The 16,732-nt window shown below is 38.2% G+C and overlaps 1 protein-coding gene across 5 annotated transcripts in view; it reads left to right on the forward strand.

The window, feature by feature from the left end:
* Window positions 1-16,732, forward strand: part of FER (FER tyrosine kinase) — a 397,214-nt gene that overhangs the window by 25,985 nt on the left and 354,497 nt on the right. Inside the window, exon 3 of one of the 5 annotated variants that reach the window (XM_037032384.1) lies at window positions 16,153-16,219. The exons of the other annotated variants lie outside the window; for them this stretch is intronic. The gene's annotated coding sequence lies outside the window, so the exon portion shown is untranslated. The remainder of the gene's footprint in view (window positions 1-16,152; window positions 16,220-16,732) is intronic. 5 annotated transcript variants of the gene reach the window in all.

The raw sequence follows: 16,732 nt of genomic DNA on the forward strand, positions 1-16,732 counted from the left end.
TGTTACGATAGTAAATAGGATTTTCTTCTTAGTTTTCTCTTTCTGATCATTATTGGTGTACAAAATGTCAATGATTTCTTAGTTGATTTTGTATCTTCTTTTGCCAAATTCACTTATTACATTGAGTAGTTTTTGGTCGAGTCTGTAGGGTTTTCTTTGTACACTATTATGTTGTTTGAAAATAATGACTGTTTTACTTTCTGCTTTCCATATTTGGATGCCTTTTATATCTTCTTGTCTGATTGCTGTGGCCAGAGCTTCCAGTACTCTCTTGAAAGAGTGGTGCAAGTGAACACTCTTGTCTTGGTCTTGATCTTAAGGGAGATACTTTTAGTTTTTTCCCATTGAATATGATGTAGGTTTCTCATATATGACCTTTATTATGTTGATGTATGCTTCTCTGTTCCCACTTTGCTGAGTGTTTTTATCATGAATGGGTACTGGATTTGATCAAGTGCTTTTTCAGCAGCTATTGATATCATTGTATGATTTTTATCTTACATTTTTATCTTGTTTATGTGATGTATTATGTTTATTGATTTGCAAATATTACACCATTTTTGCATCCCTGGGGTTCACTTGTTCATGGTGCATGTTTTTTTTTAAAATATATTGTTGGATCTGGTGCTAGTATTTTGTTGAGGATTTTAGCATCTGTACTCACCATGGATGTTGGCCTATAATTTCCTTTCTCTGTTGTGTTTTTATCTGGTTTTGGAATTAAAATAATACTGGCCTTGTAAAAAAAGTTTGGGAATCTTCTGTCTTCTTGAAATTTTTGGAATAGTTTTAGAACAGTAGGTGTTGGTTCTTTTTTGAATGTTTTTTAAAATTCACTTGTGAAACTACCTGGTTCAAGGCTTTTGTGTGCTGGGAGTTTTTTGATTACTGCTTCAACTTTGCTGGTTGTTAAACTCTGTTCAGGTTTTTGCTACTTACTGATTTAGTTTTGGAAGATTGTATGTTTCAAGAGATTTATGCGTTTCACCCACGTTTTCCAATTTCTTGGCATATAGGTGTTCCTAGTAATTTCTTACAATCCTTTGTATTCATTTCTGTGGTATCAGTTGTTATTTCTCCTCTTTCATTTCTGATTTATTTGGATCCTCTCTCTCTTTTTTTTTCTTGATGAGTCTGGTTAATAGTTTGCCAATTTTGTTTGTCTTTCAAAGAACCGGTTTCTGGATTCATTGATCCTTTGAATTGTCTTTTTTTTTAAGTCTCTATTGTCATTTAATTCTGCTCTGATTTTGATTATTTTCTTCCTTCTGCTCACCCTGGCCTTTGTTTGTTGTTCCTGTAGTTCTTTTTGATGTAGGGTTAGGTTGTTTATTTGAGAGTTTTTTGTATCTTTTTTAGGTAGCCTGGATTGCTATGGACTTCCTGCACAGGACTGTCTTAGCTGTGTCCCATAGGTTTTGGGTTATGTTGTTCATTTTTATTTGTTTCCAGAAACTTTTTGATTTCTTCCTTGATCTCATTGTTAACCCATTCATTATTTAGTATCATGGCATTCAGCCTTGTTACTAAATGTGTATTTGAATGTTTTTTGAGTTTTTTCTTGAGGTTGACTTCTACTTTTAGGCAGTTGTGATCTGAAAAGATGCTTCATATGATTTCAATTTTCTTGAATTTGATAAGGCTTGTTTAGTGTTCTACTATGTGCTTTATTTTTGAAAAGGGTTCACATGTATTTCAGAAGAATGAACATTTTGCCTCTTTGGATTGAAATGTTCTATAAAATTCAGTTAAGTCCATTTGATCTAGAGTGATTTTTGTAAAGCCACTCTAGAAGATGTTTTTTTGTTTGGAAGATATTTATACTGTTGACATGGGTGTTATAATCCCCTAAAATGATTGTATTGCTGTGTATCTCTTTCTTACAGTCCTTCAAACTTCTTCATATATTTAGCTGCCTTTATATTGGGTCCATATATTTTTACAAGACTTATATCCTCTTGTTGGCTTCCTTAAGTATTATGCTGTGACCTCGTAGGTCTCCTGCTTTTGTTTTTAAGTCTATTTTGTCTGATATAAGTATTGCTACCTGAGCTTTATGTCCATTTGCAGGGAGTATTTCTTTTTATCCCTTCACTTTCAGCCTGCGTGTATCTTTTGTTTTGAGATGGGTCTCTTAGACATCATACATGCAGGTAATATTTTATTATCCATTCATGTACCCTGTGTGTTTTGATTGAGCATGTAATCTATTTTCATTAAAGGTTATTTTTGATAGGTGTTTGTTCATTGCCATTTTTTCCACTTTGTAGGTGTTTCCTCTCCCTCTCAATTTCTTTTTCTTTTTAAAGTAGTCTCTTTAGCATCTCTTGTAATGCTTGTTTGGTGTACTCTTTTAGCCTTTGTTTGTCTGTAAAGCTCGTTATTTCTCTTTCTATTTTGTTTGTTTGTTTTTTCTTTTTTTAAAAATATATTTTATTGATTATACCATTACAGTTGTTCTATTCCCCCCTTCATTCCCCTCCACCTGCACACTGCCTCCCCAACCATTCCCCCTTTAGTTTATGACCACGTGTCTCAAGTTCTTTAGATTCTATATTTCCCCTACTATTCTTGCCCTCCCCCTTATTTTCTACCTACTGTCTATGCTATTTCCTGTACCTTCTCCCCCTTTCACCTCCTCCCACTCCCCTGTTGCTAACCCTCCATGTGATCTCCATTTCTATGGTTCCACTCCTGATCTAGCTGTCCTCTTAGTTTGCTTTTGTTTTAGGTGTGGTTGTTAATAACTGTGAGTTTGCTGTCCTTTCACTGTTCATATTTTTCATCTTCTTTTTCTTATATAAGTCCCTTTAGCATTTCATGTAATAAGGGCTTGGTGATGATGAACTCCTTGAACTTGACCTTATCTGAGAAGCACTTTCTCTGTCCTTCCATTCTAAATGAAGGTTTTGCTGGATAAAGCAATCTTGGCTGTAGGTCTTTGGATTTCATGACTTGGAATACTTCTTTCCAGCCCCTTCTTGCCTGTAAGGTCTCTTTTGAGAAATCCGCTGACAGTCTGATGGGTACTCCTTTGTAGGTGACTGTCCCCTTATCCCTTGCTGCTTCTAGGATTCTCTCCTTCATTTTAGTCTTGGCTAATGTAATTATGATGTGCCTTGGTGTGTTCCTTCTTGGGTCCAACTTCTTTGGCACTCTCTGAGCTTCCTGGATTTCCTGGAAGTCTATTTCCTTTGCCAGACTGGGGAAGTTCTCCTTTATTATTTGTTCAAATACGTTTTCCACTCGTGGCTGTTTCTTTCCCCCTTCTGGTACCCCTATAATCCGGATGTTGGAACGTTTAAAGATGTCCTGGAGGTTCCTAAGCCTCTCCTCATTTTTTTGAATTCTCATTTCTTCATTCCTTTCTGGTGGGATGTTTTGTTCTTCCTTCTGGTCCATTCCATTGATTTGAGTCCCAGTTTCCTTTCCATCACTATTGGTTTCCTGTGCATCTCCCTTCATTTCAATTATTTTAGCCTTCATATGTTCCTCTAATTTGTGACTATGTTCCTCTAATTTGTGACTATAATCTACTAGTTCTGTGAGCATCCTGATAAATAGTGTCCTGAATTGTGCTTCTGAGAGGCTGGCAATTTCTCGGTCGCTTAGAATTATTGGCTCTGGGACTTTGAGTTCTTCTTGCACCATCTTTTGGGCTGTTTGTGCCTCTTCCATAGCAGGATCGGAGCCCTAAAGTGTTCACTAGAACAGGGCAACTAAGTCCCTGGGTTGTGACGCTGTATGTGGGGGCAGGGTCAAAGAGGGACTATGGCGTCCCGTCTGCTGCCTGCCACCCCGGCCCTCACTGGTGCCGCAGGGCAACTAAGTCGCTGGGTTGTGACGCTGTATGTGGGGGCGGGGTCAAAGAGGGACTATAGCGTCCTGTCTGCTGCCTGCCGCCAAGGCTCTCACCGGTGCCACAGTTGCTACCGTAACGGGACCCACTCGTTTCGTCCCACTGCACGCAGGTGTGCCACCGCTGTCAGCCCTCGCCCCCTGGGGTCTGTGTGGTCTGTCTCACTGTGCGCGAATGTGCTACCGCGGTCAGTCTGCCTCGCACCCCACCTGGTTCCGGGCTGCCTCCGCGCCTGGGTCGGGGGACCTGTCCTGCCCGACCCTGCTCTGCTGCTGTCTCCTCCCCTCTTACTGTCATGGTTGAACGGTTAGATGTAGTCGGACTTCCGTATAATTCAATTTTCTGTCCTTTGGTTGTGTCTTTGTTTCTCCAAACCTTTGTTGTATTCAAACTTGGTTGTGGGAGAAGGCACAGTGTTTCCACCTATGCCTCCATCTTGGTGGAAGTCCTCTCTTTCTATTTTGAATGAGAGCTTTGCTGGAGAGAGTAGTCTTGGTTGCAGGTCTGTGCTTTTCATTACTTGAAATATTTCATGCCAACCCATCTGCCTTGAAGTGTTTCTGTTCAGAAATCAGCGGAAAGCCTTATTGGAGCTCCCTTGTATGTTACTAGATGTTTCCCCCTTGCTGCCTTTAAGATTATCTCTTTGTCTTTAAATTTAGCCATTTTATTTGGGGTTTTTCTTGGACTGGGCCTCTTTAGATTTATGTTTATTGGTACCCTCTCTGCTTTATGAACTTCCATGACTTTTTACCTTACTGAGTTAGGGAAGTTTACTGTCATTATTTTTCAAACAGGTTTTCTATCTCTCATTTTCTTCTCCTTCAGCTACCCCTATGGTGTGACTATTGTTATATTTCATGTTGTTCCAACGCTCCCTTAAACTATCTTCACTCTTTTGGAGTCCTTTTTAGTGTTTTTACTCTGTGTGTTTTTCTACCTTGTTTTCCAACTTGCTTATTTGTTTTTCTGCTTTATCTAGCCTGTTTTTATTGCTTCTAGTGTATTCTTCATCTCAGATATTGTATTCTTCATTTCCACCTAGTTCTTACTCATAGTTTCTATGTCCTTTTTCATGTTGATGTAGTTCCCTCTACGTTTCTTATAGTTTTCATTTAGTTTCTTGAGCGTCCTTATAACCACTACTTTGTGTTTTTTTTAAGATTTTATTTATTTATTTATCTTTAGAGGAAAAGGAGAGGGAGAGAAACATCAATGTATGGTTGCTTTTCATGCGTCCNAGTGTATTCTTCATCTCAGATATTGTATTCTTCATTTCCACCTAGTTCTTACTCATAGTTTCTATGTCCTTTTTCATGTTGATGTAGTTCCCTCTACGTTTCTTATAGTTTTCATTTAGTTTCTTGAGCGTCCTTATAACCACTACTTTGTTTTTTTTTTTAAGATTTTATTTATTTATTTATCTTTAGAGGAAAAGGAGAGGGAGAGAAACATCAATGTATGGTTGCTTTAATGCGTCCCCTGCTGGGAGTTGGCCTGCAGGGAACCAGCCTGCAACCCAGGCATGTGCCCTGACTTGGAATTGAACTGTGATCCTCTGGTTCACAGGCCCGCACTCAATCCACTGGGCTACACCAGCCAGGGCCTATAACCACTACTTTGAACTGTATGTGTCATAAAGTGCTTGCCTCAATTTCATTTAGCTCTTTTTTCTGGAGATTCCTCATTTCCAATCAGTTGTGGGTTCTTTCTTTGACACCTCATTTTAGGTGATTCTTTTGTTTGTTTCTACATATTAGATTGGTCTTCATTGACTTCCTGTCTTTGTTCAGTGGCCTTCGGTAGTAGGAATCCTCTGGGACTCATTATTGCAGTTTCCTTAATCTTTTATGTTGTTGTTGTACAGGTGCTGACAGAGCAAAACAAAACAATACAGAAAACAAAATCCACACCAGCAAAAGTGGCCCCCTTGCAACAGCAGTTATATCAACAACAAATGAGCATAGATTAATAAAGGTGCAAAGTGAATAAGAATATTATACAAGAGGTAAAAAAAAGAATCTGAGATGACTAAAGGAAAACAAAATGAATTTGAGAGGATTGAGGGGAGGAGAAATAATAAGAGCAGGGAATAGAAACAAGGTGAAGAAAAGGAAAAAACAAAGTCTGAAATGTAAATAAGAAAGGGAAGTAAGAAAAAATGAAGTAAGAAAAGGGAAGAGTAAAATATGAGGCTTGAAATAATTAAAAAAAAGAAAAAGTTGTGAAAAAATAGGAACAAAATTGAGGAAAAGCAACAGCCACAGCAATATCAATGACAAATGAGGAAAAGTCATCAAAGGTAGAAAGAGAATAAGAGTATTATAAGGTAGAAAAAAACAATATGAGATCACCAAAGGAAAGAAGAATGCATTTGAGCAGTATGGGGAGGAGAAACAACCAGAGTAAGGCATAGAAATAAGGCAAAGAAAGAAAAAAAATAAAATTAAAACAATGTAAGAAAGGAAAAGAAGAAGAAAAATGGAGTAAGACAAGGGAAGAGTAGGCTGTGAGATTTGATATAAAAAACTATTGAGCAAATAGGAATAAAATTTAAGAACAATTAACTACAAAATCAATATCATTGACAAATGAGCAAAGATTAATAAAGGTGTAAAGAACATTATTATAAGGAAGAGAAAAAGAATATGAGATGACTAAAGGAAAGAAAAATGTTTTTGAGAGCATAGAGGGAGGAGAAGTAATAGGAGTAAGGGGTAGAAATTAGACAAAGAAAGGAGAAAAATAGGTTTTAAAATGAAAATAAGAACATAAGAGAGGGTAGGAAGAAGGGAAAATAAAGTATGGAGGGAAGAGAAAAATATGAGATTCGAAATAAAAAAAGATAGTAAATGAATAGGAATAAAATTGAAGGAAAAGAAAAATGTTGAAAAGCTCTGCCAAAGAAAAAACATGGACACAATGAAAAAGAACAAGGTGATACTCATCTCAGCAGAGTCTAGTGCTGGTTTGTAGGTCTTTCCTTCTGGATCTGACTCTGGCACTGTCAGAAGCCTGACTCATTTAGCTCTGTGCAGCCTATTCAAGCCTACAAGTGATCTAAAATCTGTGGCTGTCCATATCAGGTTTGGCTATGTCTGGGATGGTTCTCACTGCTCTTCCTTGCTGGCTTTTTATTAGTTCAAGGCCTGGGGTGGGTCATCCAATGTCTGAAAGGGCTGCATGTACCACTTCCACCTGCCTTTATCTATGGTCCTGTTAGTCTTAGCCTTACTGCTGACCCATCTGCTTCTTAGAAGGCTTCTGGTGCTAATGGGAGGATAATGCCCCTGGATCTTTTTTTGGATACACTGTTCACACTTCAGGGAAGATGGTGGGTGTATTTCCCTGCCTCTGTGCCACACATATTGGTCTGTCCCATTTATTTCCGATAATGCATAGTTTCTGATGAGTTAGCTGTTTTGTTTCATGTGAGGGGCCAGTCTGTGTAAAAGGGACAGCTCTTTCCTGCTTTGCACTGATGGAAGCTTTGTATAGGAGTTGAGGCTGGATGATGCCCTAAATTTCCCTTGCTGTGCCAATTTCTTCACTCTCTGCCCAGCTGGTTTCAGTGGAAAAGCGCCCAAGGAATCCATGTGTCTTGTCCTGGCTGAAAAAAGTTCAGAAAGGTCCCCGTTGGTGTTTCCCCTTTTCCCCCGAGGATCTGCACCCAGCAGAGGGTTCATGAGCCTGGCCAGACTGTTCTCTAGTATGGGAATGGGCACACCTTTCCCTTCCCAGATATTTTTACTTGGCCGGGGTTGTTGCCTATTTGCAAAGAATCTCTGGGGCTCAACCCCTGGCTCACTGCCTTTGCAGGAGATGCAGTCTAGATAGATCTCTTTGATCTGCACACCCTCTGGCCTTCTGGCTGAGCTGGGTGGGCCCAGAAAACCCCTGTTGTGCAAACTCTGAACTCCCTGCCCATCTGGATTCAGTGGGAACCGCTCTTTCAGTCTGGTCTCTGCTGGAGGAGCAGTTGTGTGTGGGTCCTTTGCCCAGCCACATTTCAACTCCTTTTTCAAAAGTCTTTATGAGATACCTATACCACAGTACTGAGTTACTGTCTGGTTCTCTGTGTATACCCCCTCCCTAAAAAGCAAAATGTGGCTCATGGTCACAGCTGGCTGCAGACTGCTGATGCCTCTGATAGACCCAGGTCTGGCAAACAGGAGAGTTCCTGTTTGGACAGGAGAGTCTTGTTTTTTTAGCTATTCAGTTACCTTATGTCTTTTAGTTGGAGCATTTAAGACATTTACAGTTAAGGTGGTTATTGACAAACACGTATTTATAGTCACTTTGTTTTTAAACTACTCTGTTTTTTCTTCTCCTCCTTCTTCTCCTTCTTATTCTCCTCCTTTTCCTTCTCCCCCTCCTTCTCCTTTCTTTTTCTTCTCCTCCTTATCCTTCCCCATTTTTCCTTCTCCTTCTCTTCTTCCTCTTTCTCCTCCCTCTTCTTTTTCTTTGCCCTTTAACATTTTGTTGCACTACTGCTTTGGTGTTAACAAATTCCTTTAGCTTTTTATTGTCTGGGAAACTCCTTATTTCTCCCTGAATTTTAAATGATAGCTTTGCTAAGTAAAGTGGCCTTGGTTGTAGATCCTTGCTTTTCATCACCTTGAATGTTTCACACCAGTCCCTCCTGGCCTGAAATGTTTCTGTTGAGAAATCAGATGACAGTCTAATTGGAGCTCCCTTGTATGTAACTACCTATTTTAATTTGGTTGGTTTTAGGATTTTCTCCGTCTTTAAGCCTTTCCATTTTAATTATGATGTGACTCAGTGTAGGCCTCTTTGGGTCCATCTTGTTTGGGACTCTCTGCACTTCCTGGACTTGTATGTCTTTTTCCTTCATCAGATTAGGGAAGTTTTAGGTCATGATCTATTCAAATAGGTTCTTGATCCCTTGTTTACTCTCTTCTCTTTGTGGTATTCCTATGATGTGGGAATTGTTACACTTCATGTTGTCCTAAATGTTTCTTAACTTCTCCTTTTTCTTTAAAGTTCTTTTCTCTTTTTGCTGCTCTGCTTGAAATTCTTTTCTACCTTGTCTTCCAAATTGTTCATATGTTTTTCTGCATCATCTACAATTTATTCTTTCTAGTGTATTATTTATTTCAGATATTGCATTCTTTATTTCTGACTGGTCTTTTGTTTTATGTTTCTATGTCTTTTTTAATGTCATTGAGTATCCTTATAATCATTACTGTAAACTTCTGATAAACTACTTGCCTCCATTTCATCTAGTTCTTCTGAAGTTTTCTTTTTTTTTTTCATTGGGGGGTCTGTTTCTTTGTCTTCCTATTTTGGCTGCTTCTTTGTATTTGTTTCTATGCATTAGGTAGCTGTGCAAAGACTGTGGTGTAGTCCCGTGTCCAGCTCTCAATGACTGACCCTGGTACCCTGCTTGGGGCTATCAGCAAACCACAGCTTGGGGCTTCCTCTGCAGGTCTCAGGGTGTGCACAAAGAATAAGCTTGTGCCCCAGGTTCAGCTTTTACCAGCACCGGGCCCCACAAGGGTCAGCTAAAGTCTCAGTGCTCCCAGAGATCTGCCTTTGCTGTTAGAGTAAATCACTGAGATAGCCTCTGAATGTGCTCAGCAGCCTGGCTTAAGCTCCACATAGTGGGTTGAGAGGCTTTACTGTGGTGGGGCTCCTGCTTCCCCTCTGGCTGATGCCACATGGAGGGGCAGTGCTTTTCCCAAGGAGGAAAGCTCCTATAGTTTGCAGTATGACTCAGTGCAGGTATCCTGGCAGCAGATCTCTCAGGTCTTTCCCCAGAAACACCAGCCCCAGACTGTCCACATGCATCTCTTGTCTACTCTGCTCTTCCTCTGCCAGAGTCCATAGTAAGTATCTGTAAATGAAATTTTGTGTGTTGGCCCCTTAAGAGTCTCTCTGGATCTCTAGCCATCTCTCACTGGTGGACAGAAGCCTTGCTGTTTTTCATAGCAGGATGTTATTTGTGTTCCTTTCCCAGTTCTGGTGCTCTATGCTGGGTTGCCCGGCTTGAGGTTTAGGCCTCACACTTCTCAGGGTGAGCCCCCTGGCTGCTGAAATACCCCTTCGGAACTTCAGCTGTTGCCTATGGGAGCCCAGCCAGTGTTCAGTTAGTTATTTGAGATGAGTTTTCTTCAATTCAGTTGTAATTCCAATGTGGTTCTGCGAAGAGGTTAGTGGAGTTTCCAGTTTTTCCTCCACCATCTGGGGTCCCCTCCAAGGCCAATGTTTCTTTATTGAATTTCTGTCTGGATGATCTATCTACTGATGTAAATTGGGTGTTAAAAGTCCTCTTATATTATTATTATATTAAAAGTCCTTCTTATATTATTATTATATAGCTGTTGATATTTCTCTTTAGGTCTGTTAATATTTGCTTTATATAGTTAGGTACTGTTATGTTGGGTGCATACAGGGTGGGGGAAAGTGGGTTTATTTTTTACAGTTGTGAGTATATGATACAGAGTTTATCATTTTATTATTATTTATTGTATTATTTATTTGTTTAAATCTATTTTTGCCTACCCATGTATATTTACAAATGTTGTATTGACCCCTTTGTCATCATAAAATATCCAACATTGTCTTACAATCTTTGTTTTACCTCTGTTTTACCTGATATAAGTATAGTTTCTCAGATTTTCTGTTGGTTTCTATTTGCATGAAATAGGTTTTTCCATCTCTTCACTTAAGGTCTGTGTGAGTCCTTGTATTTGAAGTAAATCTCTCGTAGACAGCATATAGATGGGTGGTTTTTTTTATTCATTGAGCTACTCTAGGGTTTTTGGGAATCTTGCATGATACCACTACACCAGCAGTGCTATTTACTCTGTTTTTTGATTGGAGTATTTAGTTCATATACATAAAATTTATTCTTGATGGATATGTACTTACTGCCATTTTGTTAATTTTTTTCTACTGTTTTGTTGTTTTTCTCTGCTTTCTTTTTCCTTGTTTGATGATTTTTCTGTAGTGTTATGTTTAGTTTCCATTTTCATTATCTTTTGCTTGTTGTATGTTTAGTTTCTCTTTCCATTGTCTTTTGTTTATCTGCCATAGGTTTTTTAAAAAAATTTATTCGTTTATCTTTAGAGGGGAGAAGAAGGAGAGAGGGAGAGGAATATCAGTGTTTGGTTGCCTCTCGTGTGTCCCCCACTGGCCGCTGGGAACTGGCCTGCAACCCAATCATGTACCCTGACTGGGAATCGAACCTCCATCCTGTGGTTCGCAGGCTCGCGTTCAATCCACTGAGTTACACCAGCCAGGGCTGCTGTTGGTTTTTGCTTTGTGGTTATTACAAGGTTCACATATATTAGCCCGTATGTATTCTGGTCTGTTTTAAATTGATAGCAAATTAAGTAGGAATATATTTTAGAATTATGTCTTTACCCTACTTTCTTATATTTTATGTTATTGATGTCACATGATATACCTTTTTATTTTGTGTCCATTTACTGATTGTTGTAGTTATTATTTTTACTACTTTTGTCTTTTATCCTTCATATTAGCCTTGTAATTGATTGGCTTGCTACCTTTAGTATATATTTACCTTTACCAGTTAGACTTACTTTCTTATGTTTTTTTGTTGTTGTTGTTACTTATTAGTACCTTTATTTTCAGCCTAGAGAAGTCCCTTTAACATTTATTTTATGGCTTATTTAGTGGTGGCAAACTCCCTTAGTTTTTGCTTTTCTGGAAAATTCTCTCTCTACTTTGATGGTGATTGAGAATCGTGCCATGTTGGTTATTCTTTGTTTGAAGTTTTTACTTTCAGTACTTTGAACATATCATCACATTTCCTTCTGGCCTGCAAAGTTTTTGCTAAAAAATCCGCTGATAGTATTTTAATTTTAAATATGCATTGACTGGGGTTTTTACATTGGGTTGCATTAAGGTAAAGTAAGAAAACTAGGAAATTTATGTTGTATTTTGTACACTGGCACTAGTTAGTGACTGTAATTTATTTAAAACAACAGAAATCTGTAGGAGTTCCCCACCTCCCACCCACCATTATGCACCTTCACCTTCTGACTGGTTGGTTGATTGTACCTAGAAATATAGTTGTAGCATCTAGTTGTAGCAGGCTAAGTATTCACCTTTGAAAAATGCATAATTTCCAATGGGAGGTAGATTAAAATGCAAATGATGGGCAAATTAGTAGGGACAATGAGAGCTAGGCACAATTAGAAAAGATTTAAGTACTTGCTCTTTCTGTTACTCTCAGTGAGTACTTTTTTTTCCCCTTCACTTGCTTCTTTTTGAGTTTCACAGACTTGGTTGGTTTTCTTTAAGAATTATGTGACTTTTAGGAATAAGTGGAGTTTTTTTTTAAAGGATTAGAACATAACTTTTAAGCAGTATTTTCAAAGGGAGAAGAGTCCTATTTTAGTTGAGAGGAAAGTAAAGGCCAGTGAAGAGGGAACTACTCTAGATGTCTATGAAGCCTTTCCTTCCTCTCGCTCCAACTAGGCTTGGGTTATACTTTCATGCTTGTTCTATACTTTGCAGAGGGATTCCTTGTAGTAATTATTGTTATGTGTTCGAACTGCTTCTCCTTTAATAAGCTCCCTGACGCCATGACCAGTACTTTTTATCTGTGTGCACTCAGGACCTCACTCAGTGTTGAGCATGTTATAGACATTTAATAAGTACTTATTGGACGAATCAGTAAATGAATGAATGAAAGGCCTTTTTTAAGGCAGAGAGGACAAAGGACAAAGTCTTTGTCCAAAAAGGACAAAGACTCCTTTGTTGGGCAATCAAAGTAGTGGTTGGACCTGTGGTTAGACTGAGTTTTGTTGAGGTGCTCAATTTGAGGTAGAACTGGTTGAAGAGCCTGAGGTATAGAACAGGGATGAAATTAATCAGCAGAAACCAGAAGCATTCTATGGGTAGAAATACAATTGGAAGATTTTTCACAGAAATAACTATCATAAGTGCCTTTGTCATTTTATAAATAAATATAAATCAAATAAATTTGAAGGAGAAATAATTTTTATTGTTTGACATTGTATCTATGAAATTTGATTTTTATCTTCTTCATCCTTGGTCTTAAAAAAGAATTCTTTGGCCCTGGCTGGCATTAGCTCAGTGGATTGAGCGCAGGCCTGCGAACCACACGATCGTGGTTTGATTCCCAGTCAGGGCACATGCCTGGGTTGCAGGCCAGTTCCCAGCAGGGGACTGATGAGAGGCAACCACACATTGATACTTCTCTCCCTTTCTCCTTCCCTTCCCCTCTAAAGATAAATAAATAAAATCTTAAAAAAAAAAGAACATGGACTAAAGATAACAAGGTTCATTTAAAAAAAAAGAATTCTTTGGGGAGTCGTTTCTTATATCATTTTTACATTCTAAAATAAATACATGCTTATTATAAAAAATGCAAACTATAGGTACCTAAAGGAGAAAGTGACATTCTTCCTTCTACTCCAAGTCTCACTCTTCAGAGGTAATAAGAAAAGTTTGATGTGTACCAACTTGTACTTTTATTTTTATTTTTTTAAAGATTTTATTTATTTATTTTTGGAGAGAGGGGAATGGAAGGAGGAGAGGGAGAGAAACATCAATGTGTGGTTGCTTCTTGCACACCCCCTTCTGGGGTCTTGGCCTGCAACCCAGGCATGTACCCTGACTGGGAATCAGACCAGCAACCTTTTGGTTTGCAGGTGGGCACTCACTCCACTGAGCCACACCAGCCAAGGCACGTAATTTGTAGTTTTAAAATATATGTATTCAAGAACATGCATGTTTATATTTATATAATTTTCAAAGTACATGTTCCAAAGTTTGCTTTTTGTTCTTATGCTCTGATTTTTACTTATGATCCTGTAACCCTAAGTTTGTTGGATATATTAGAAGACAGAACTAACAGAGAATAATAGTCACAAACCAGTGTACTCAAATCTATGGGCATGTCAATCAGTGGTCGTTAGTGCCAACACAGTGCCAACAGGAGTCCCCAATGGGATGTGTGGTGAAGAAGAAAATTTATTTAGTGCCAACAGCTCAACAGTAATACAGCATGGGTATAAAAATGGCTCCATGGTGCTACAGTGCAACTGTGAGAACAGCACCACCATGAGGTTGCCCAGGGGCCAGACTCCTCTGCAGCTAGGCAGCTCCACTCTGTGATGGTCTGCTCTGCTTTGGGCCATCTGGACTGCTCCTGGAGATGTCTTCAGCTTCAGTCCAAGGAATACAGTCTTTAGTCTTTTGTGGATTCCTTTGAGGTCAAAAGTAGGTATAGAACCAGTTAAGACTCCAGAGAGATGGAATGTAGTAATTTATGACCTAAATCTAGAATGTTAAAATTTACCACTGTAGAGATAGAGCAGTTTTAGGTAACCGTGTTCTAAATCTGGAGTTGGCAGATCTGGGTTGCCTGAGAGGCTGTCTCATTGCAGTGTGTAGGGACTGACTTTCCTTTACTTCATTTAACTTAATACTGATGGGGCCTTGATGGTTGCTGTTCTGCTAGTGTATGCTTTTAATGAACCTATTTGAAAGTATACATATTGAGTTTGTAATTATTTTGGCTTCTCCTACACTGATACTCTCTTTGAAGGGAAAAAAACATTTCACCTTAATTTAATCATATAGAAAGAGTAAAAGGCTAAGAGTTATCTAGATAATAGTTATGTTTCTGGAATTCAGGCTATACAAGGTTGTATGCATTGTGGTCCTACTTAATTTTTTAAACCCTTTGTTCCTGTTTTTCTTCAGATTAACAATGTTTCACAAACATGGTCCCTGTTTTCTACCTGTATATTCTTGCTCATGTTTAAACTTCTATTTGGAAAGAAACATTGCTACACCATTTGCTCTTCCATGGTCTGTCTCGTGTGTGTGTGTGTGTGTCTGTCTCATCTTAATTAGTAATGACTACTTTTTAATAAGTTTTTCCAAAGTCTGATACATTAAATACATGATTTCATCTGCCCTGCAAAATAGGTATCACTATCCCCATTTTGAAGATAAGAAGACTGAGTTTGCAGGAGGTTAATTAAAATGCGCTGTTACATAGCTATTAAATGGTAGAATGAGGATTTCTACCCAGGACTATTTCCAAAGCCACCTGCTACATACTCTTGCCAATAGACATACATATGTGTGTACTCTTTCTGTAAGTATCCCTCGAGGCCTGTAGAGATGTTCTCTTTTTTAATTAATACTTTTCCCGGCTTTAATGAGATATAATTGGTGTATAATATTGTGTGGATTTAAGGTGTGCAATGTGATGATTTGGTACACATGTATATTGCAAAATGAAGTCCTCTTCTTGATAAAGGCTTTTTGAGTTCTCTACTCAGCTGTTCCCTTTCCTTTCTCTGTGTCTCTCTAACACTTTGTATCTTACGCTTTTATTACTCTGAACCCCTCCCTGATACTTCCTCTGTTTTCCTACTGAGTCTATAACCAGTTTGTATGTGTGAACCTGTTGAATTATATGGCACTAGTTTCCAGGTTTGTCACCCCTAATAGGTTGTGAGCTTCCTGAGACTAGGGACTGTAATCTTACGTGCCTTGGTATTGTTGGCACTGAGAAGTCTGCCTAGCAAATAGATGTTCAATACATGTTACCGAATGAATTTTGAATGGATTTTATCATTGTGTGATGATAAAATCATGTTATTACTTGTATACCTGTGAACTTGTGTGTTTATTTTTCATACACTGTAAATTTTTTGAAGGTAGTGATCAAGATTTTATTCATCTTTATCTCTCTCACATTATCTTTCCCATGATTAATAAATGCCTGTTGATTTATATTAATACTTTAAAACAAAGGAAAATATCTGTTAATAATTATGCTCTTCTTAAATAGTTTTAAATGTCAGTACTTTCAAATACAATTTTAAAATTAAAAAAAGTTAATTTGAAAGCAAACATGTTGTTCATTTGTTTATGGACTTGCATGGTTTGTATTCAGTGTTCTTTTACAGTGGGACATCATTGTCCATAATGCTGTTCTAATAGGCTGCCCAATCCAGTGCTGTTTTAGTTGCATTTAATTTCTTTTAAAATTAAGCTAGGAACAACCTTTTCAAATAAAGAAAGCATGGGACTTTTAAATACTGTATCTGTAAGGCGGCCATGTCAGCACCTATTAGCTGGTAATGAATGATGTTGTCTTCAGAGTTAAACTTTGATGACTATTCATTCCTGCCTGTTTGCTTGTGGAATAGCACTTCTCTTTGTATTCATATGTGGTCAGATTTTTGGATTTGTAACAGTGGTTATTACTTGTATACTTGGTGGCTTTTTGTGACTTTGTTTCTGTCTTGCTTCAGGCAGCTTGATATTTTGTTCAAATAGAATCACCATTTCTGATTCTGCTAGTAATAAAGCTTATAAAAGGTAAGAAATACCATAAGATAATTATTTTTGTACTTTTTAAAAAAGATTTTATTCACTTATCTTTAGAGGGGAAGGGAAGGAGAGAGGGGGAGAAACATCAATGTATGGCTGCCTCTCATGTGTCCCCGCTGGGAACTGGCCCGAAACCCAGGCATGTGCCCTGACTGGGAATCGAACCGCAGTCGTCTGGTTTGCAGGCCTGCGCTCAATCCACTGAGCCACACCAGCCAGGACGATTTTTGTACTTTTAACTGTCAGATGATTTTGTAGTCTTTATCCATGAACAAACATATTCTGATAAAGTAACTTGATCCATAAAGTGATTTTGATAGGTTTTATTAATCAAGGATTATAAGTTCAAACTCTTAAAAACAAAAGAAATAAGACCTAACAAGAAAATTAATTCAAGGTCTATTGAGTTTCCTGCTTCTCATGAGAATATCTAGTGGCGGAAAAATGAAAGATTTCCTGTTCCTATTACATAGTTTTTATTCACTTATATGCTGATTTTTC

The sequence above is a fragment of the Sturnira hondurensis genome, unplaced genomic scaffold (assembly GCF_014824575.4).
Source record: "Sturnira hondurensis isolate 20B ecotype Veracruz unplaced genomic scaffold, ASM1482457v3 Scaffold0021354, whole genome shotgun sequence".
NCBI lineage: Eukaryota > Metazoa > Chordata > Mammalia > Chiroptera > Phyllostomidae > Sturnira > Sturnira hondurensis.